This window comes from Haplochromis burtoni, unplaced genomic scaffold (genome assembly GCF_018398535.1).
Source record: "Haplochromis burtoni strain Fernald_Lab_line unplaced genomic scaffold, NCSU_Asbu1 Contig_10, whole genome shotgun sequence".
NCBI classification, from domain to species: domain Eukaryota; kingdom Metazoa; phylum Chordata; class Actinopteri; order Cichliformes; family Cichlidae; genus Haplochromis; species Haplochromis burtoni.
In genome coordinates, this window is record NW_024582371.1 from 3,528,340 (window position 1) to 3,529,262 (window position 923).

A 923-nucleotide genomic window follows, 5' to 3' on the forward strand; every position below is an offset into this window, starting at 1 on the left:
ACAGCTACAAGCATTTCACCCCCATGTCATACTGTGTATGGTTGTGTGTGTGTGACAAATAAAATTTGAATTTGAATTTGAATTTGAATTTGAATTTGAACAACAACAGCTGGTTATAAGCTAACACTATTTCAGCTAACGCTAGGCTCAAGTGTCCTAAAGATTGCATTTTCAGTCTGATAAACAGTTTCATTACATTCTCACATGCATGAAAGTTTAACTGCCTGACTCTGAAAGTATTAGATCCACTTCAATGAAAGTTTCAGTAACACTGGCTAACAACGGCTAACACCAAGAAACACCAACACCTACTCACAGAGAAATTCAGGATATCTTCAACAACAATTGCTGTCGTCACATAGAAGTGAGCTTCACTGACTAATTGTTCCATACTGGACTATTTTCCTTAAGAATATATACATGCTTCACACCCCACATTTTGACAGCTGAGGTAAACACTGACCTGTCAAACTACACTCACTACAGATGAGCACCAGCCAGTGTTGGAGGTGACTTGCATTAGAAACACACAACTATTTAATTGACACACATTTTTTCCTGATTTATTATGTCAGTGTTTTTCAAATATATTCAAATATAGTGTCTGGAAAAAGTTTTTCATACAGACAACAGGAGAAACATCAGCTGATTACAGCTGTCATAGCCGACAGAGGCTTATTTAATGCTACAAAATGTTCATTTTGTGATTTATGCATGTAGTTTTGATCAGTTTCCTCATTTTTTTTGTCAGATCTACTGCCATTTGTGATTTCTGGTTCCAAATATCTAATATGGTTCAATTCAATTCAGTTTTATTAATATCGCACCAAATCACAACAACAGTTTCCAACAGTGCTTTACATTGTAAGGTAGGACAAGACAAGACTGAGACAATAATAGAGATAAAATGCCAACAGTCAGAC